General features: G+C 45.2%; 1 long non-coding RNA gene across 7 annotated transcripts in view; it reads left to right on the forward strand.

Annotated features, from left to right (window-relative positions):
• The window catches only part of LOC122062430, a 19,041-nt gene continuing 3,608 nt past the window's right edge, over positions 1-15,433 (forward strand). Inside the window, exons 1-4 of one of the 7 annotated variants that reach the window (XR_006134950.1) lie at positions 1-7,048; positions 7,163-7,320; positions 7,408-7,431; positions 7,554-10,923. This is a non-coding gene — a long non-coding RNA (uncharacterized LOC122062430). Of the gene's footprint in view, positions 7,049-7,162; positions 7,432-7,553; positions 10,924-12,061; positions 12,172-15,433 lie in introns of those variants that run through there. The other 6 variants (XR_006134954.1, XR_006134955.1, XR_006134956.1 and 3 more) reach the window with 6 other exon arrangements.

The raw sequence follows: 15,433 nt of genomic DNA on the forward strand, positions 1-15,433 counted from the left end.
TTTGTTTGCAGCCAAAAGCACCCTTGCATGAACGTGGATGTAGATGAGCCTTGCGTACAACAAAGATTGTATAATTACCGATAAGTTATTCTTATGTCATCTATTTGTTTCCTAGTATCATACACGGTGATGCCTTTAGAAGTAAATCCTTCTTTGCAGGTGAAAGCACTACTATATGAAGTTGGAGCTCTGGCCAAGGCCGTGCAAAATTGATTGAAGGGTCTATTCTCAGTTAGGGTCAGGCCAAGGCTGAGAACACCTGATTGAAGGGCCTACCCTCGGTTGGGGGCTCTAGCCAAAGCCAAACACACCATACTGACAGGCCTACCCTCGATTGGGAGCTCTGGCCATGACCGAGTACACCTTACTGAAGGGTCTACTCTCGGTTGGGAGCTCAGGCCAAAGCCGAGCACACCTGATTGAAGGGATTTCCTTCGGTTAAGGGCTCACATTGAGAGCTTAGGCTAGCCGAGCACACCTGATCGAAAGGCCTTCCCTTAGTTAAGGTCTCAAGCCAAAGCCGAGCACACCTGATTGAAGTGTCAACCTTCGGTTGGGAGTTAAAGCCAATGCCAAGCACACCTCATGGAAGGTATTACACCCTTATTTGGGAGCTCAGGCCAAGTCCGAGCTGACCTGACCAAAGGGCTTGCGTTGGGGGCTCAAGCCAATAGTGAGCACAACTAACCAAAGGGCAGACCCTCGGTTGGGAGCTTAGGCTAAAGCTGAGCATAGTTGACTGAAGGGTCTTGCCTCGATGGAGCAATGAGGCTAAAGCCGAACACCCTTATTGAAGGATCTAGCCTCGGTTAGGGGCTTAAGCCTTGGCCGTGCACACCGAACTACAGTGCCTACCCTTAATTGGGAGTTCAAGTTAAAGCCGAGCACACCTAACCAAAGGGCCTATACCCTCAGTTAGGAGCTCAGGCCAAAGCCGTGTAAACCTAACCGAAGGGTCTACTCTCAGTTTGGGGTCAAACCAAGGCCGAGCGTACCTGATTGAAGGGCCTACCCTCGGTTAGGTGCTCAACTCACGGCTAAATACACCAAATCGAAGGGCCTATTCTCAATTGGGAGTTCAGGTCAAGGTTGAGTAGACCTGACCGAGGGGCCTACACTCGTTTGTGGGCTCAGGCCAAGGTCGAGCACACCTAACCAAAGGGCCTACCCTCGGTTGGGAGCTCAGGATAAGATCGAGCATAGATGAGTGAAAGGCCTTGCCTCTATTTGGGGCTCAGGCTAAGCCGAGAAAGTCAAACCGAAGGGCCTAACCTCAGATGGGGGCTTAGGCCTAGCCAAACACACCTGTCCAAAGTGCCTACCCCGAGTTGGGAGTTTAAGCCTAGGCTGAGCACACTTGACCGGAGGGCCTACCTTTAGTAGGGGCTCAGGCTAAGGCCAAACACACCAGACTGAACAGCTTACCCTCGGTTGGGAGCTCAGCCACGGCTGAATACACCTGACCAAAGGGTATACTCTCGGTTAGGAGCCTAGGCCAAGGCCGAGCACATCTGACCGAAGGGCTTGTCCTCGGTTGGGAGCTCAAATCAAAGTCGAGCATACGTAATCAAAGGGCCTTCCCTTGTTTGGGGGCTCAAGCCAAGGCCGAGCACACCTAACTGAAGGGCTTAACCTTGGTTGGGAGTGTAGGCCACAGCTTTCACCTGAACGAAGGGCCTACTCTCGGTGATCGAAGGGCGTACCCTCGTTTAGGCGCTCAAGGCAAGGCTAAGAAGACCTGATCAAAGGGCTATCCCTCAGTTGGGGGCTTAGGCCAAGGCCGAGTAGACCTGACTGAAGGGCCTACACTCGATTGGGGGCTCAGGAGAAATCCAAGTACACTTTTCCAAAGGGCCTACACTCGATTGGGAGCTCAGGCCAAAGCTGGGCATATCTGACCATAGGGCTTTCTTTGGTTAGTGGCTTAGGCCAGAGCTGAGCAAACCAGACTGAAGGGCCTACCTTCAGTTGGGGCTCAACCAAAAGTTGAGCACACCTAACCGAAGTGTTTACCCTCAGTTGGGAGTTCAAGCCAAGGCTAAGCATACCTGACCAAAGGGCCTACTGGGTTAGGAGTTGAGGCCAAAGCCGAGCAAACCTGATTGAAGGGCCTAACCTCAGTTTGGGGTCAAGCTTAGGCTGAGCACACCTGACCGAAGGGCCTACCATCGGTTGGGGGCTTAGGCTAAAGTTGAGCAGACCTGACCGAACGGCCTACTCTCAGTTGGGGTTTAGGTCAAGGCCAAGCAAACCAGACCTAAATGCATACACTTTGTTAAGGGGCTTAGTCCAAGGCCGAAGACCATAGACAAAAGGGCCTACCCTCAGTCAGAAGCTTAGGCCAAAGCTGAGCACACCTGATCGAAGGACTTACCCTCTGTTTGGAGCTCAAGTCATAGGCGAGCATATCTGACTAGAATGCCTTCCCTCGGTTTGCTCTCAAGCCATGGTCCAACGGACCTGACCAAAGGGTCTTTCCTTGGTTAGGGGCTCAAGCTAAAGCTAATCACACTAGACCGAGGGGCCTTCTCTTAGTTGAGGGCTTAAGCTAAGACCATGTAGTCTTGACCTAAGGGCCTACCCTCAGTCGGAAGCACAGGGCATCGCCAAGTACACCTGATCGAAGGGCTTACCCTCGGTTGGGAGTTCAGGCCTAAGCCTAGCACACGTGACTAGAGGGCCTACCCTTGGTTTGGAGCTCAGGCCAAAGCTGAGCATATTTGACTGAAGAGCTTTCCCTCGATTGGGGCTCAAGCCAATGACTAAAGGGCCTACCCTTGGTTTGGAGCTCAGGCCAAAGCCGAGCATATTTGACTGAAGAGCTTTCCCTTGATTGGGGCTCAAGCCAATGCCTAGCACACCTGATTGAAGGGCCTACACTCAGTTGGGGGCCTCAGGTCAGGCTTAGTCCAAGGCCGAAGACCTTAGACAAAAGGGCGTACCCTTAGTTAGAAGTTTAGGCCAAAGCTAAGCACACCTGATCGAAGGGCCAACCCTCTATTTGGAGCTCAGGTTATAGGCGAGCATATCTGACTGGAATGCCTTCTCTCGATTTTCTCTTAGGCCATGGTCGAGCGGACCTGACCGAAGGGCCTTCCCACGATTGGGGGCTCAAGCCAAAGCCGACCACACCTAACTGAAAGGCATTCCCTTAGTTGAGGGCTTAGGCTAAGGCCATGAAGTCTTGACCCAAGGGCCTACCCTCGGTCGGAAGCATAGGCCAAGGCTAAGTACACCTGACCGAAGGGCTTACCCTTGATTGGGAGTTCAGGCCAAAGCCAAGCACACGTGATCGAAGGGCCTACCCTTGGTTGGGAGCTCAGGCCAAAACCGAGCATATCTGACCGAAGGGCCTACCCTTAGTTGGGAGCTCAGGTCAAAGCCGAGCACACCTAACCAAAGGGCCTACCCCTGATTGGGAGTTTAAGTGAATAGTAAAAACACTAGTCGGAAGGGCCTACCCTTTGTTAGGAGCTCATGTTAAAGCCAAGGCCAACACCTTAGATCAAAGGGCTTACCCTCAGTTGGGAGCTCAGGCCAAAGCCGAGCACACCTAACCAAAGGGCCTACCCTTGGTTGGGAGTTCAGGCCAATGGCATGCACACCAGACCAAAGGCCCTACTACCTGTTAGGAGCTCATGTCAAACCTGAGCACATATGATCCTAAGGCCTTCCTTTGGTTGGGGACTTGGGGTCCCAGGCCAAGGGTGAGCACCTTAGATCGAAGGGCCTACCCTCAATTGGGAGTTCAAGCCAAAGCCAAGCATACTTGATCGAAGGGCCTACCCTCGGTTGGGAGGTCATGCCAACGGAAAGCACACCAGATCAAAGGGCCTACCCTCTATTAGGAGCTTAAGTCAAAGCCGAGCATATGTGATCATTGGCCCTCTATTAGGAGCTCAGGTCAAAGCTAAGCATATGTGATCATTAGCCTTCCCTCATTTGGGGGATTTGGCTAAGGTTAAGTAGAATTGATTGAATGGCCGACCCTAAGTTGGGGGCTTAGGCCAAAGGCGACCACACCTTCTTGAAGGGCCTTCCCTCGATTGGGGACTTAGGTTAAGCCCGAGCAGACCTGATCAAAGTGCCTACCCTTAGTTGGGAGTTTAAGCTAAGGCCAAGAACACTTGATGAAGGGCCTACCCTCGGTTATGAGCTCAGGCCAAGGTCGTGCAAACCTAATCGAAGGGTCTACTCTTAGTTTGGGGTAAGGCCAAGGCTGAGCACACCTGATCGAAAGGCACACCCTTGGTTAGGGGCTCTGGCCAAAGCTAAACACACCAGACCGACCAAGTACACCTGATTGAAGGGCCTACTCTTGTTTAGGAGCTCAGGCCAAGGCCGAGAACACCTAATCAAAGGGCTTTCCTTTGGTTGAGGGCTCAGGATAAAGCTAACCACACTTGACCTTAGGGCCTACCCTCGGTTGAGAGCTAAGGCCAAAGGCGAGCACACCAAACTGAAGGTCCTACCAGGTTTGGGAGCTAAGGCCCAAGTCGAGCACACCTGATCGAAAGGCCTTCACTTGGTCAATGTCTTAGGCCAAAGTTGAGCACTCTTGATTGAAGGGCCAACCTTCGGTTGGGAGTTAAAGCTAAGGCCAAGCACACCCGATGGAAAGTATTACCCTCGTTTGGGGGCTCAGGCCAAGGCCGAGTAGACCTGACCATAGGACCTACCCTCGTTTGGAAGCTCAGGATAAGGCTAAGCACACCTAACCAAAGGGTATACCCTCTGTTGTGTATGCAAGCCAAGACCGAGCATAGCTAATAGAAGGGCCTTACCTTGATTGGGGGATAAGGCTAAAGCTGAACACCCTGATTGAAGGGCCAACCCTCAGTTAGGAGCTCAGACCAATGCTGTGCAAACCTAATTGAAGGGTCTACTCTCAGTTTGGGGTCAGGCCAAGACCGAGAACACCTGATCGAAGGGCCTACCCTCGGTTAGGGGTTCTGTCCAAGGCCAAACACAATGGACCAAAGGGCTTACCCTTGATTGGGGGCTCATGCCACTGCCAAGCAGACCTGATCGAGGGGCTTACACTTGATTGGGGGCTCATACCAAGGACGAGCAAACCTGACAGAGGGGCCTACACTCAACTGGGGGCTCAGACCAAGGTCGAGCACACCTAATGAATGGGCTTACCCTCAATTGGGAGCTCAGGCCAAGGCCGAGCATAGATGACCAAATAGCTTTACCTCTGTTGGGCACCAGGCCAAAGTTGAGCACACCTGACCAAAGTGCCTACCCTTAGTTGAGAGTTCAAGCCTAGGCCGAGCACAATTGACCGAAGGGCCTACCCTCGGTTGGGAGCTCAGCCACGGCTAAGTACATCTGACTGAAGGGCGTATTCTCGGTTGGGAGCTCAGGCCAAGGCTGAGCACACTTGACCGAAGGGCCAACCCTCGGTTGGGAGCTCGAGCCAAAGTCGAACAAACGTGATTGAAGGGCCTTCCATTGGTTGGGGGCTTAAGCCAAGGTCAAGCAAACCTTATTGAAGGGCCTCCTTTGATTGAGGGCTCAGGCCAAAGCCGAACACACCTGACCAACGGGTCTACCCTTAGTTGGGAGCTCAGGCCCGAGCTGAGCAATCTTGATCGAAGGGCCTTCCCTCCGTTGGGAGCTCAGGCTAAAGCCGAGCACCTTGCTTGCTCGGAGAACCTTCTCCCATAAAATAATCAAATGTGCCTTAGCACAATTTACTTTGGAGACTCAAATATGTTTTTCCCAAAAAAAAAAAAAAAAAAAAAAAAAAAGGTGGGAACGATGGAATTTAAAAAAATATATATGAAAAAAACTATAAAAAAGTACGTGATTACCCACTACGTGTTCAATGTTAATTTTAACAGTCAGGCTTTTAATCTAAAAAAGAGTACCAAAGAAAAAAGGGGGGACCAAGGGGGATACAAATTAAAGGACAACATTCACTTTTGTTTGATTATTAGCACTCAGCCTGTAGCGCAAGTTTAGTTTTATTCACTAATTTGATTTACAAGAACCAAGTTCTTGGTTTTAGAAAATTTATTGATAGTTTTTCTTCCAATTATGCAGCAACTTGACTTGGGTAATGACAAAGTAAGATTTATGTAATAGATTTCTTTCCTAGAAACGAAGTTATCTTGTTTATACCTGTTCTCAAAATATGAGGTGCAACATAAACTTGGTTGTAGATGAGTCTTGCTTATATCAAAGATTCTAGAACTACAGATAAGTTTTTTCTATGTCTTCTATTTGTTTCTGAATATCATTCATGTTGATGAATTTAGAAATTAATCTTTATTTGTAGGAGAAAGAGAAAAGGAGAACCTGTCAAAATACTAGCGCCAAGGTATCCTAGCAATCTCAGTTGTTTTATATGCTGCACATTTTCACAACTGATCTATCTCCTTCCTTCTTTATCACTTACACCTTCTTTTGTGGTATTACTCTAAGAGGGAACGACTAGGTGTGGGAAGGCGTCAGGGGACTCCTTACTATTTAATCTTGACAGTAGTACTTCTGATCTAAAAAGGAGTACCAAAGAGAAAGGGGGAGTAATGAGGATACAAAGTAAAGGACAATATTCACCTTTGATTACTACCACTCAGGCTGTAAACCAAGTTTAGTTAAATTCATTCTACTGTTTTACAAGAACTAAATTTTTGGGTTTATAAAATTTTATGGATAGTTTTCTTCCAATTGTGCAGGAACTTAAACTTGGATAACGACAAGGTAAGATTTATGTAATAGATTTCTTTCCTAGAAACGATGTTATTTTGTTTATACATGTTCTCCAAATATGTAGTTTTTTATTATTCCATAACCCCCTTCCATATATATATAAATTAATTATACGTAGTCAGGCTTTCTTTGTTTGCAAGTAAAAGTTGTGTAGCATGAACTTGGTTGAAGATGAGCCTTGCTTACATCAAAGGTTGTAGAACTGCAAATAAGTTTTGCCTATGTCTTCTATTTGTTTCCAAATATCATTCATGTTGATGAATTTAGAAATCAATCTTTATTTGTAGGAGAAAGAGTAAAGGAGAACCTGTAAAAAACTAGCGCCAAGGTATCCTAGTAATTACCGTTACTGTTTTTTATGCTGCACATTTTCAAAACTGATTTATCTCCTTCCTTCTTTATCACTTACACCTTGTTTTGTTGTATTACTGGGAACCATTAGGTGTGGGAAGGCGTCAGAGGACTCCTCACTGTCTAATCTTGACAGTAGTACATCTTATCGAAAAAGGACTACGAAAGAGAATGGGGGACTAATGAGGATACAAAGTGAAGGACAACATTCACCTTTGGTTGATTAGTACCACTCAGTTTGTATCACAAGTTTAGTTAAATTCACTATATTGTTTTACAAGAACTAATTTTTTGTTTTCAGAAAATTTATTGATAATTTTTTTCCCAATTGTGCAGGAACTTGACTTGGGTAACGACAAGGTAAGATTTACGTAACAGATTTCTCTCTTGGAAACGAAGTTATCTTGTTTATACTAGTTCTCTAAATATATAGTTTTATAATTATTCCACCCCCGCCCCCACCCCCAAATATATATGTGTAGTTTGGTTTTGTTTGTTTCAGCTAAAAGCACTCCTGCATGACTGTGGATGTGGATGAGCCTTGCGTACAACAAAGATTGTATAATTGCAGATAAGTTATGCTTATGTCATCTATTTGTATCCTAGTATCATTCATGGTGATGCCTTGGAAATATCACTCCACTCCACTGTACTTTGGTGAAATATCATGTTCCCCCTAGACGTTTTAAAAAATATGATTCGCCTCCCCTAATCTGAAAGATTCTATTAATCGTCCATTTCCGTGAGAAATGACAGTTAAGTCATGAATATATATTTCATAATACCCAAACTACCATCACACATGTGTAATACCAATTATAACCTTTTTAATAATAAAAAATTAAAGAAGGGGATTCCTCTGTTGGTGATGCCCAGCGATCAATTGTAGGTGCTTTATCTGATCAGCTGTTGAAATTGAAAGGGTTTGAAGGGGAAGACTAAAGAACTCAGAAATCAACAACATGACCTTCTTGAATCCATTTCCGTGAACAAGGCATCGCTATCCATCCACTAGATCCATTCCACCTCTTCTTGTCACAACATGAGCTGTTGAATTAAGTGCAGCTTACCCAATAACCAGCGAGCTCCTTATCAAGATGGGCCAAATTGTAAATGATCTCAATTCCATGAATTTCTACGGTATTCAATCTTGTTCTTGTATGACTTGAGATAGTAATGATCACCAATTGAGTTGTCACAAGGGTTGGAAGAAAACTGACAGCATCCCAAGATTCTAGATATTAAGCTAAAGTTTATTAAACGTTCAAATAACAATTTAAACGAGTCTTTATTCATCGATTTTAATCTTTCCTAAAAAATTCATTGAATGGACGCCTATCAATATCGATGATTGATATGAATGGGCTATTCTGATTTCGTACAAGCCGTAGTTGTGAAATTGGTAAACACGCTGCTCTTAGGAAGCAGTGCTAGAGCATCTCGATTTGAGTCCGAGTGAGATCCAATAAGAAGCAAGATTTGAGCTTTGCCATTGACCTAATTAGGGAAATGGGGATTGCTTTGGAGCCAAATCTTGCGCTGCTGCTGGTCCCAATCGAAAATCTTGGGTCCAAGAGTGTAGGTAACATTTGGGTTGAATTCAGGATCCGCAGGTTCAGAAGGGTCTATAGGATCAATATCAGAACGAATCTCAGCGAGGATTTGATTGGTTTCCTCAATGAGTTTCTTATTCTTGGCCTGAGCCTCGACGCAGCCAGCGAGGTTCCGACGCCAATGGTGGCATTAAGGATAAGAATAGTAACGAAGCTACAAAGGATTATAAACTTGAGGTTGTTGAAAGTTTTTTGGATCTGAACCCCAACGAGGTAAGCCAGAAGAAGATGTACAACCGCTGAGTCTGGTAGCCGTGGTGGGAAGTGAACCACCATCTGCTCCACTTCTTTTCTAAGGCTGTACGGTTCTCTTGACCCATCTCTTTCTATCAATGTATCCCCCCTCTTTCTCTCTTTCTCTATATATATATCAACTATGTAAAGGCAGAGGGAGAAACCATAACAATGACGGGTTGATGGTTACATAGTTGAGGAGTGTTAAAACAATAGAGTGAATAGAGGGTGGTTGAGGCTAATAGATAAGAAAAAAGACACTGGTCCAAGTGAACAGCAAACACCGACAATGACGTAATTTGAGTCCATTAATTCTACGATCGATCTTGTTCTTTTTTGACATAATTAAGGATATGGGATTGCTTTGGAGCCAATTCTTACGCTGCTGGCCCCAATTGGAAATCTTGGGGCCAAGAGTGTAGGTAGCATTTGGGTTGAATTCAAGCTCCGCAGGTGCATAAGGGTTTGTAGGATCAGTATCAAAACGAATCCCAACGAGGATTTGATTGGTTTCCTCAATGAGTTTCTAGTTCTTGCCTCAGCCTCGGCGTAGCCAGCAAGGTTTCCAATGCTGATGGTGGCATGAAGGACAAGAATAGTAACGAAGCCACAAAGGATTATAAACTTAAGGTTGTTGAAAGTCTTTTGGATCTGATGCCCACGAGGTAAGCCAGAAGAACATGTATAGCCGCTGGGTCCAGTAGTCGTGGTGGTATCCCCCCTCTCTCTCTCTCTCTCTCTCTCTCTCTCTCTCTCTATCTATCTATCTATATATATATAATATGTAAAGGCAGAGAGAAACCATAACAGTGACGCATTGATGGTTCCATAGTTGAGGAGTGTTAAAACAATAGAGAGTGAAGAGAGGGTGGCTGAGGCTGATAGATAGGAAAAAAGACACCTGCAAGGTATTGGGTGTTCCTGAGATCAAGTGTAGCAACATTCATTGTTTATCATTGTCATTAGCTCAGGTAAGCCTACAAGGCCTTAATGCCAAAGGAAATTGCAAGTCTTGAAATGATATTTTTCTTCTGAAAATGATGTTATCATACTGTTACTGCCTTGTTGTTTGGCAACCTTCTTTTTTTTTTCTTTTGGGGTGGGGACTGTCTTAGAGGCTGTAGCCATTCTGGATATTAATGGGGTTATTCTTCTAGATTCTTTTTTGGTAGTCACACTTCATATTAAGCATTATTCAGATTCCAACCGAAAGGGGGCCTCTTGGATAGAAAGTCCACAATGAATTTCCCTACTTTGTTGTGCCTTTGTGTACATGTTTGAATATATGTGATGCAGCCAGCCAATCCTAGTTTCCATTCGTGGTATCAGACATCAGATCGGCTGTTCCATAGACCCAAATCTAAATATTTCCCTGAACCAGGGTTGAAACAGGCTCGCTAATTTGCTGATTTTAGTAGCATGTATTGGGACAAGAAAAAACAAGAAGGAGAGAGAAGAGATAGGGGGTTTTCTGGGATTGTGAACATTACCCAGGAACAATTACTGAAGAGATGAAAGAGAGAATAGAGGAAGACTTCTTGGCTACACAATTCAAATTCAAAGCCATTTTCCATATTTTATTCCATAACTAATGGAGGGTGTGATTTATTTAAACATTAAATAATTAAACAAACTTAAAAGCTACTTTTAGGGTTCATAGATGAATCTTGCTAAACTACTAGAACTCCCAAACAGAAATTATATCTAATTGGACTCTTTCAGATTTATCTATGACAACTAAGGAATGGGCCCCACAAGATCCCTATAACGACCACTATTAGATAAATACTAATCTTTCATGGGTCCCACATTGATTAAGATATTTGTTTTAGTGCACCCCTTTAGACCCCAACTTTTGGACTTCATAATTCAAGCCATTACCAATAAAACTCGAAGAATTAAAAGCGCATACGCCACAAATACTAGTGTGACCAACAAAACTACTACTCAGCCTTATCCTAACTAAATGGGGTTGTCTACATGGATCCAATCAGAGGCAGCAAAAGAAAAGAAGATGTAATAATCGGTAAATACTCACCTAAATGGGGTCCACTACATAATTTCTAGCTCTCCAATTGTTGAATATTGCAGCTTATGACATGTGGAACAGGTTATTCGCCACCTATTAGGAAGCCTGGACTTGTCTTCATAATAACTGGAAGGTTTACGGAACTGTTTGTCCGATGGCTGTTTACTGGGTAGAGAATCTAGGGTTCTTGGTAAGTCCACCTTTTTACAGGTAAGGATGACCTTGTCACCACGGAGTTGGGCTCTGGCCTGTGGGCCTGAAGTTCAATGCTCAACTCAAATGCATTGCCGTTGTCATGGAACAAAGAGATTTGAAACCCTAAAGCTGGGAAAAACAGAGTTGGAAAGCAGATTGTAAATTTAGATTTTAATTATTATCCTTAGCGCTAAAAATTCCTGATTTCTGGTTTCTTTAGGATTAATAACATACCAGAGTAGCAATTGATAACATCACTAAGTATATCTAATATTGTTAATGAGTGTCCTTGACTTGAGCTATAATGGATTAATGCTAAACTTTAATGTTGCTCAGCCATTTGTGAAATCCAATATCTTTACCTCAGAACCATAACATCAATCAAGTTCCTCTGAGGGATCCACTTGAGTGGATTCTAATGGAACATCAATAGATGATGCCACTTTCAATGGGTGTTCACTTGTGGGGGAGCAGGTGTGATGAACTTTATCTGAGATGCAAGGGGAGCAATGCCAAGAGTGGTCTGGTCTCCATTTTTTTATTTAGCCTGATTAACAGGGATCTTGAACTGATTTATTAAATGAAACCATCCCTTTCCTTAAGTAGTTGTATATCACTTTCTGGCTTCAGCACACTTAGAACCAAAGCTTGAAGAAGAAGAGAAAAACTAGTCAGAAAACACTGTTCACGAGTTATTGTTCACATGAAACTGTTCACGTGAACAGTAATTTTGGTCAATGTCTTTCATTTTTAGTTTCCTATTTAGTTTAGTGTAGTTAGTTTCTAATTTACTTATTGAGAAAATTAATCAAGTTAGTTTCCTATTTTGGTAGTCAAAGAAGTTCCTATTTTGTAACTTAGGTTAGGTTCCTTTTTTTTTTTTTAGTTTCTAATATGCTCTTTTTTTGGATGAATAAAGGGGCAAGCCAATCCAAAGAGAAAACCATCAAAAGAGGAGCACCATACAAGGTCCTGCTATAAGAGAACAAAAAGAGATACAACGGGAGGCAGGGAGACAACCAAAAAAAGGTGGATACTATTGGAGATATTAGTTATTTTTTTTTTTTGGATGAATAAATGATTCATTATCAAGAAGAAGAAGAAAATACAAAGGGAAGAGAGTGGGGAGGAGAAGGCTTAAGCCAACAAGGAAAAGCTAGCTCCAAGAATACAAAAGCAAACTAAAGGAACAAAAGCTGAAAACAATCAGCAACCAAAGCTGAAAACAGAAGAACCAACCCTAGGGGGGGTGGAGAGGGGGAGAAACGGAGGGGAGGGGAGAGGAGGGAAGGCTACAGCTAGGAAAAAGGGGGGGGGGTTAGGAGGCTTCCAGGTGAGGGATGGTTTCCACCCTCAGTTTCCAAGAGGAGATGATGTGGACATTTCTGTGGGAATAAGCGATAGGGCGGCTATGAAGGGAGTGGATTTTGGAGGTAACATCAAAGTAGATAACTTTCCAAATCTCCTCTTGGGAGCGAGATTTGGGGGACCATCTAAAAATGTTACACTCCATCCAAAGGTGATTGATAGTTACAGAGAATGCCAATTTTCCAACAGTATCACAGATGGAAGGGCTTGAGAAGGTCATGTCCATCCAAATCCACTCCTTCGAGAAGGGAAGGATGGTTCTCCTGCTCGGCCAGCACTTGAAGAGGACGAGCTTCCAGAAGGAGGAAGAAAGAGGACAGGAGAAGAAAAGATGGGGGATATCCTCAACACCCTGGGGGCAGAGACAGCAGGAGCGGTTGGCTGGGATCTGTTGATGAATGAGGAAGGATTGGGTGGGGAGGTAGTTGGAAAGGCAATGCCAGAGGGTGAAACTTTGGGGAGGAATATGGCCTTTGACTAGACCAACTTGTGCCAAGGCACCGCGGGGGAGGAGGTACAGATGTGGGACCAGGCGGAGGCAGAGGAGAATATCCCCAAGGTGGAGGGAAGCCAAGTGCATTTGTCCTCTCTTCCTCGGTGGCCAATGGGAGTGGCGGGAGGGTGGTCCAAAGATCAAGAAGGGGAGGTTGAGAAGAGGGAGGGAACCAACCCGAGGGGGAAAGAATAGAGGAGACAAGAGCGTTGGCAGGGAGGCCGAAGGAATAGATGGTTTTGGGAGATAACAAGTGGGAAAGGATGCCAACAGGGTGCCAGGGGTCTTTCCAAAGAGAAGTGGTGAGACCATTGCCGATGGTGAAGGAGATGGCAGAGAGGGCTAGGGGTCTATGATCAAGGATCTTGCGCCAGATCTAGGATGCATGAGGAATGTGCGAGACAGTCCAAAGGGAGTTGTGCTTAAGGAGCCCAGCATAGATCCAATCAACCCAGATGCTTTTATGCTTGGACATAATTTTTCAGATGAGCTTGAGGATCCCGAAAGAGTTAGCATCCTTGATTCTCCTAATTCCAAGTCCTCCCTTAGATTTGGGAAGGCAAACCTTCTTCCATCTGAGAGGGCGGAGGAACCTGGGGGAGATAGAACCTTTCCAGAGGATGGAGCACAGAAGTCTTTCGAAAGACTTGATCACAGAGATAGGAAGGATAAAGGTACCAGACCAATAGAGGTACATAGACTGGAGCACCAATCTGATGAGAGTGAGATGGCTAGTGAAGGAGAGGAGCTTGCCTTTCCAAAGTTGAAGTCTCTTCCTCAGCTGATTGAGTAAGGGGGTGCAATGGTGAGAAGACGACTTAGAGGAAATGAGGGGAAATGGGGGGTGGGAGAGGGGATTAAAGAGTCTTTGAAAGTGAGGCCGTTTTAGCTTTGATCAGATGAGGGGTGAGGAGCTTAACCCTAGAAGAGGAGATAAGCTTGGGGATGGCATTGGTATTATTCTTGGATTTGAGGGAACGATGGAAGTAAGTAGAGTTGGAATCACCTAGCTCGAGCCATTTGATGCTGGCTTTTTGGCGGAGGAAAGATTCCTCTTGATCCAGAGCAAGAGATAACTTAGAGGCAGCCACTTTCTCTTTCTCATACAGAGCAACATTAAGGAGATCCTACTGGATTCTAGCTTGGATGGAGTGGAGAGTGTCGCAACAAGAAGCAACACGAGATGAGATGTTCCCGAAGGAAGAGGAATTCCAAAGTTTAAGCGAAGCTTTGACATTCTTGAGCTTTTTGGCGAAATTCAAAAGGGAGACAGACTGGGGGTGGGTATATTCCAAACATCCTGAACAATAGGGAAGAAGTCAAGATGGGAGACCCACATGTCAAAGAACTTAGAAGGCTTAGGGCCAAAGGAGCAAAATGGGAGAATATGAACGGAGATGGCATTGTGGTCAGAGATACTAGGAAGATCAAAGGTAGCATGAGAGGAAGGGAAGGAATCAAGCCATGCTTCATTAACAAGGGCTTGGTCAAGCTTGCAAGCCACCCTGAAATTTCTAGATCTCCAGTTATGCCAAGTAAATTTAGCACCTGACCAGCGGTGATCGGTGAGATTTAAATCATTAATACAATCGTTAAAAGAGTCAACAGACGAGGAATCAATGGGGTTTCCTCCATGCTTTTCATAGCTATAATGAGTGACATTGAAGTCTCCCACAATGCCCCAAGGATTGGATCCAGAGAAGGGGGCAAAGGAAAGCAGGTCGGCCCGGAGGGGAAGCCTAAGGGGGGCCATGTTGAAGGCATAGATGATAGCGAGAAAGCAGATGAAGGGGCTAGAGTGATGGGAGATGGACAAATGAATGGCTTAGGCATTGGAGGAGAGGGTGGAGATGGATAGAAAGGAGGGATCCCAAAGGATCCAAATCCTCTCATTGGGGCTGTGGAGGTAATTGGAAACAAATGACCAACAAGGAGCTATCGAAGAGGCAATCCGTGAGGCATTTACTTCTAAAACGTGGGTTTCCAGAAGGCAACAGAGGTTGGATTTGGAGGACCGAATGAGGGACCTAATGTCCGCTTGCTTGGCCGAGGAATTTAGACCTCGGACATTCCAAATAGTCTAAGGAATCATGAGGAACCAAGGGTGGGGGCATCGAATGTTTGGGAGGGCAATGAGGGGTCTTGGGAATGGGGGGACCTGGGTTGGGAGGCCAGCGACTATATCCAATGATAGGGGAGGTAGAAGGGGGGGAAGAGGGATTGGTTTTGGTGGTGGGCTTTCTGTTGGTTTTCTTTTGATTGGTTTTGGTGGATGTAGGTTTGGTGATGTTCGGCTGGGTGATGGTGGTAGGTAAAGAATGGGGAGTGGCAACTGCTGGATTATCTAAAGGATGGTTTTACAGAGAGTTCATCAAGTTTATAGAGTCTTTAGAGCTGATAGTGTTAACCGAACCCAGGGGAGATTGCACA

The sequence above is a fragment of the Macadamia integrifolia genome, unplaced genomic scaffold (genome assembly GCF_013358625.1).
Source record: "Macadamia integrifolia cultivar HAES 741 unplaced genomic scaffold, SCU_Mint_v3 scaffold1035, whole genome shotgun sequence".
Classification (NCBI taxonomy): domain Eukaryota; kingdom Viridiplantae; phylum Streptophyta; class Magnoliopsida; order Proteales; family Proteaceae; genus Macadamia; species Macadamia integrifolia.